The sequence below is a fragment of the Octodon degus genome, unplaced genomic scaffold, assembly GCF_000260255.1.
Source record: "Octodon degus isolate 3935 unplaced genomic scaffold, OctDeg1.0 scaffold00114, whole genome shotgun sequence".
Taxonomy (NCBI): domain Eukaryota; kingdom Metazoa; phylum Chordata; class Mammalia; order Rodentia; family Octodontidae; genus Octodon; species Octodon degus.
Window position 1 is genome coordinate 5312928 of NW_004524690.1, and position 6128 is coordinate 5319055.

Below are 6128 nucleotides of genomic sequence, written 5' to 3' on the forward strand. Positions count from 1 at the left end.
CAGCTCTTTATTGTTCTCTTGCATCCGTCTTCTCTCTCCCGAGGCCCCTGCTCTTAGCTTATAAGTCTCAGGGCTTCCAACCATGGGGTGCCACGTGTGTACTGCCCATTGGTCCAGGTGTGCGGAAGCAATGCATTAGCCCAAGCCTTGGCCATATATGTAGTTGTTTACTCCAGGAGTGCTCACCCCTTGAGGGGGTGGAAGGTGGAAACCGGCGCCATCCTAGGGCGCGGCTACACGCAGCTCCCTACAACCACCAACCACATATACAATTATTATGTTGCTGACCTTAAACAAGGTTGGAGCCTATTCTATAGAATCATAGAAGATGTGTTCATTAATTTCAATGGAATGTAATTGAATTAAAAGTTGATATTATGGAAGAATATTTCAAAAATCCACAAACTTTTAGAAACAGAATAAATAACACACTTATAAATAATCTGTCATCCAAGAAAAAAAGCTAAAAAGAAATCAGAAGTGTTTTAAACAGTGTTAGAAATGTTTTAACAGTATTCTGAGTAGGACGGCAATGAAAATACAGCACATTAGGATGCACGGGATAGCACAAAAGCAGTCCATAGAGGGAAATTTTAGCTCTGAATGCCTATTACAGAAGACAGATACCAACTCCAGGACCTCACTACCTACCTAAATAGGAAGATTAACAAACAAACAAATGAAAAAAGCAACTGAAACCCAATGCAGTAGAAAGAGTATAATAAAGATTAGAGTAGAAATTGATAAAATAGAGGAGAAAGAAAAATAATAGAGAAAATCAACAAACTAAATATCAGGTTCTTTAAAAACATAGATAAAATTGACAAAATAAAAGCGCTACCTAGACCGATCAGTAATAACAGACAGTACAAACTACCAGTGTTGATGGAGACCACATGGGGCAGTGGTGAGCAGGTTTTAGAATTAATCTATTGACTTTTCTATATTAATTTATGAATCTGTCCCAGGCCCGTTTATCTTGCCTGATGAGCCAGTGGCTGGCGTGCAGAAATTGAACTCTCCATACCAATAGTCACAGCGGAGATCTATTGTGGTCTGTGACCCCTCGATATGTCTGAAGGCAAGATAACATGGCAGCCGCAGGGGCTTACTCTCCCTTAAATTTGCCAGGGCAATGCTGTCAATCTTTGCAACCAAACAGTTCTCTCATTAAGCAAAGATTTACTGCTTGGGATGTCTTTGCTTCACTTTCTCAAGGCCTCGCTAATTGTCATGCCCCTTTTGCCTCAGCTATTTCCTGCATGTTCTTGCACTGCCCTGATATATTAAGGATCCAATAAAAACTGACCAGTCTAGAAAGGTCATTTTCTTAGCCACAAGTGCTCTAACCTTCCTGGAACCTCCAAAAACATACCCCATTTTCTCTTTCATTTTATCCTTCACTATAAGCTTGCCCATTAGATTGGGAGTCTGATCAGATCCTGATACAATGTAATTTAAAAGGGGATAAGGTGTACTGTTATTATTTAGAGGTAGATACTTCCTGGTTGCTTTAGGGTTTAACTCCATCAATCCACCTATGTGACAACCCTAATTCCAACTATTCTCCTACCTCTTCTTCCTTTGTGACTACTGAAGGTCAAAGTAGCATTGTTAATGTTGTTTTCCAAGCTGTATGTATAGTGCAGCTCTGAAATTCAAGTTTACAAAGTCTCTAATGCTTCATTCTCGGCCGGATTAAAAACTTCTTTAGTAACTGGGCACAGCTGCAGGTACTTATAATACCAGTTACATGGAAGGCTGCGGTAGAAAGACCAGAAGTTCAAGGATAGCCTGGGTAATCCAGAGAGACCCTGGTCTCTAAAAAAAAAATGTGACTAATAAAAAGAATTTTTTGAAATTTTTTATGTATTTGGTACAGGGTCTCACTATGCAGCTCAGACTCATAGTAATCCTCCTGTTTTAGCCTCCTTAGAACTGGGATTACAGGCGTGTGCCACCACGCCCAGTCTAAGGGGCTGGCTCCGTGCACTTGGGGTTCCGGAGTACCAAGGATTGAACCTGGGTCTTCATGCTTACTAGACAGGCACTTAGACTACTGAGCTATCTCTCTCACCCCAATTAAAGAAAAAAAATCAAAAAGGAGGTGGAAGAGATATTTTTATCTCTTTGTCCCTTCCAGAACCAAGGAGATAATACATTTAGAAACACTTGATAAATTTTTGTGGATGGATGGATGGATGCTATAAATTTTCATTAATGAAGCACCAGGAACAATGGCTCTGTCAAAAGAATAATAAAAATAAAAGCACTAGATTAGTCTCCGCCATTGTCAACAAAGCCTAACAGATATCGTACACAGTTCACATACCACTGGAGCCTGGGGCTGTCTTGGCATTGTTTATTTGGTTTTTTGTTTGTTTGTTTGTTTTGTTTTTTAGTACTTCTGGTGGCTGGGACTGAAGATATAGTCACATTGTCATTGCTGGTTGTGCAAGCCTTTCCTTTATTTATTAGCTTTTACTCCTTCACCTCCAGAGAGGTATCAATTGGAATGTGCTATATTTTGTATTTTTATTTGTGCCAATTCTTTAAAAATCTTGTTTTTCCAGGCATGTGTTTCTAATTCGCTGAGAGTGCTGTGTGTCATACATCCCTGACTGTTTCTTCTCACTCAGCATTGTGATTTTAAGATCTGGCCTTGCTGCTCTGTGTGCATCCAGTCCCTTGTCCATAAGTAAACACTGGGACAACCTCATATTTTAGCTATCTACCCTCCCCATGTTATTAGTCACTTAATCTCATTTCCAAGATCTGGAATCAGATGAGGCTCTGTGACTTCTTAACAATGGCAGGAAGAGAACATGATGTCTACTCACTGTCCCTAGAAGAGAGACAGAGGTCAAAGAGGTCATCCTGTTCTGGGGGCAGCTTTGTCCCACTGGTGTTTTGCTTAGCTTCTATGTTATCACCTGCACCTCTCACTGATCCCCACCCTACCTAGTCCTAGGACTGATACGAGACTCACGTGAAACATAAGGCAAGGAAACCGGTTCCAGGAGGTTCTGAGGAGAGTCCAGGGCCATGCACAGTTGCCTTCTCCAGCTGGGCCCTGGTATAGCCTGGTGAGTGGCCAGTGGGGCACGCAGTTGCCTATGCCACACAGAGGCACGCATTCTCAGGGCTGTGCAGTCAGTTACACTGTACATGTGGACATACCCCAACCTTCCCTACTAGTGATGCCCTAGACCTACTCTCAGGCAGCCTCCTGGGAGCTCTGTGGGAGGTGAAACCCAGTACAGCTTTCCCAGGCTCTCTTCCCTTGTCGCTCATTGCTCTTTTCCTTCCTTGTCAACCACTGAGTATTATTTCCACCCATGTAATGATTCTAGAAACTAGAGCCAGGGAGCGAGCACTCTTCCCCATTTTCCATCCCAGGGTGGGCCGCACCACCAGCCCAGGTCACGTTCATCACCGTGATCCAACATGGCATTGCTCCTCCCTTGGCCCTCTACCCTCAGCAGTAGCAAAGGTCTTGACAATCACAACAAACACTTGTGAGTTCTATGTTCACACCAAAAATCCCCAGGGAACATACAAACCCAGAGTCAGTGTGCACACTGCCTTGTGGACCTTCAAGTAGAGACCTGAAGGAGCATCTGGCAGAGCTTTGTGCCAGGCAGAAGAACTCAGGCCCAAAGAACTCAGCAGCTCCCTCTGCCCTGCTGCCCATCGCCCTTGGTAGCTTTCTGCTCAGCCCTCTCCAGAGGACAGGGCCACTCTGGCTTTCTTGTTCCTCTGTCCCTTGTGCATGATGAGTGCAGCTGCCACTGCTCAGCATTACAGAATTGTCCCTGAGTCTCTGGAAGGCTGACCCTAAATGACTCCTTTGCTTAAAGCCCTTCAATGATTCTTCTCCCCCTCTAGGATAAAGGCCAGTATTCCCCCCCAAGAGCATAAAAGGAGTCCCCTGTCCCACCCCACCCCAAGCATGTCTCCCATTCCTTCCAGCATCACCTCTGCTAATAACGTTCTCCTATGCTCTGACTGTAATCAGGTTCTCTAAGCTTCTCAAATGAGCTACGCTCTCTCTTGCCTTAGGCTTTCCCATCATGCTATTTCCTTTCTGTCAGCATTCCATTCCACTCCTTTTCTTCCTGTCCCTTGGGTAATTTCAACTTGTCCCTTCTGTGTAAGTAGTCTCAAGGTTCATAGGAATTCTTACCTGATCAGCATGACCAAATTGGATGTGTCTCTTAGGCGAACACAAGCCCCTGTCAGTCTGGCCCCCCGCACCCTCCTTCTGCATCATCTCCACTTCCAGTGACATCACAAGCCTCATCCTGGCCATTTGATGCATGGCATTTTATTTTCCCAGTTTCAGCAGCTGAAATCCTATGCCCTAGAATGCGACCTCATCTGGACGTAAGTGTTTTTACAGGCCTGATCAAGTTAAAATGAGGTCATCAGGGCAGCCTCTAATTCAGTCTAACTGGTGCTCTTCTAAAAAGGAAAAACTTGGACACAGTCAACCACACAGGAAGAAGTTTTATCAAAACGAAGTCAGGGATTGGCGTGATGCTTCTGCAAGCCAAGGACAAGAGAGACTGCCAATAGCCACCAGAGGCTGGGAGAGGCACGGAGCAGGTTGGCCTTCACACCCTCCAGGAGGAAGCAACCCCACTGGCAGGTTGATCTGGGACTTCTGTCCACCCTAGCTGTCAGTAAATGTCTGCACTCGGCTTGTGATGCTTTGTTACCCTTGCAAACTAATATAGGTAACAATTACTTTCATTTTTGTAATTTTTGGCTGCATCTACAGAGCTTACCCTGCTGCAACAGGCAGAAAATATGAATTCAGTATATATGTAGTTTTAAAAATTTTACCCCAAGAAACAAAGAGGAGACATAATTTCTACACTTGAGAATCTCATAATTTAATGGCAACACAGAGAAGATGATTCACAGTGTACACTTACGTTACGGCAGAGACATGGAGTGTCAGGATACTAGCATCGAACCCTTAAATCAAGCGGTCTGTGCTAGGCAGCCCCCCAGAAATCTCTTAAAGCCTGAATCTTGAATTACAAGTTAGGCAGAAAGCAAACTGGAAAAAAATGAAGGGAACGGGCCTTGGAGAGACCTGCTATAGAGATACACTGGAGCCTACTCATGATGGCTCTCATATAACCTGCTGAGTCCTGGAGCCAACAGTGAATCTACAGAACTTATAACATGCAGCGTACCTCATCAGAGCTGGGTCTGCTTGGTTAAAGCCTTTCCACAGGACAGTGGAATTTCCCACACACCAACTCCTATTTTGTCCTTTGCGTGGACAGTACTAGCCCCTGAGCAGATGTGCAGCACTATTATTTTCAAGTCTTAGCCATCCTCAACTTCCAGTAAGCTAATTCTAATTGTTGGAAGTTGGTGAAAACTATGTCAACTTTCCTCAAAACTGCCAGTGTAAAGTGTGTAGTTCTACAACCCTGAGCAAAAGTCAAGAACATCTGTGGCACGTTTCTTTTCCCACTAATATTTCGCTGCTCTCTTAAAGCTAAATAAGGCAAAGCTATAAGGTCATCAGGGAGAACCAAAGGGAAGACAAGATCTCAGAGGACAGAGGCTGCCCCAGACAAAACCTCTCTCAGAGGGGTGTGGCACAGGAGGAACTTCTCCATTCCCAGTGTTCCCCTCACTGTGGAAGACAGGCTGTAGATCTTCTCATAGTAATAACATACAATTTGGTTCAGATCTCTTGGTCTCATTTTTATCACCTCTCAGTGTGTGATTACCCTGAATTCTGTGATCAAGACAGGAACAAAGAGCAAGCAAATATAATCCATCTGAAGGACACGTGAACATAACTCAGTCTGCAGGACAAAGGACAGACCACACTCATCAGGCCAGCAAAATGCTTGGCTGCCTCTTCATCCACTTCTGGGGGCCTCCTGAAACAGTTCTGGAGTCACCTCCTGGCCCCATGGAAACCAGATAGATGGGTGCGTCTTGGTGCTGCAGATGAATACAGTATTCATTTGTCCTCCACAGACTTCAAATACTGGACAATTTATTTGCTGACATTTAACTGATGACAGGAACTGGGGTTGATATTTGCACCAGCACCAGCACATGCCCTGATGGGCCGTCCTTCAGAGGCACAGCTG